This window comes from Gavialis gangeticus, unplaced genomic scaffold (assembly GCF_001723915.1).
Source record: "Gavialis gangeticus isolate Ggan-Ray unplaced genomic scaffold, GavGan_comp1, whole genome shotgun sequence".
Lineage (NCBI taxonomy): Eukaryota > Metazoa > Chordata > Crocodylia > Gavialidae > Gavialis > Gavialis gangeticus.
Genome location: NW_017729032.1, coordinates 52,532,318 through 52,532,859, shown reverse-complemented (window position 1 = coordinate 52,532,859; position 542 = coordinate 52,532,318).

Genomic DNA, 542 nt, shown 5'->3' with positions numbered 1-542 from the left:
TGTTTCCCTTGGCTTCTATCCCAAAACTCCAGGTTCAGCTTGAACAGTTACAGAAAAAAAATTAAACAGCAATAAAACACACATACCAACTTTAAAGGATAAAAAAAATAGTGTTTAAAAATGCAATTTTGCTAAGCAGGCAGCAGGCCAATTTTTCAAGTGTTTGGCTCTTTTCATTTAGAGAGACCTGCAGTCGCAGCAGGTAGCAAGTAGCTTTTTTGTGCATCTAGGTTTAGGACAGACATGGCATAAACCAATTTGAGCTCAATCAGTTAAGTCTGATTGATTTTTATTAGTAGATGTTTTGGATTGGGAATCCAGAAAAAAGATGATAAAGCTGATATGGAAATACAAAGCACCTGAGCGAGGGACTAACAATAGAGGGATGGGGGAGAGGAGGGGAACGCGACTAGGTTACAGGTGATACAATGTTAGCCAACTAAGCCCGGGCGTGAGGGAAGGGGAGGGAGGGGGTTCGCAACGCTGAGAGAGAAAGGAGATAGATACACACAAACCCATTACAATGGTCCACAATGGTGGAG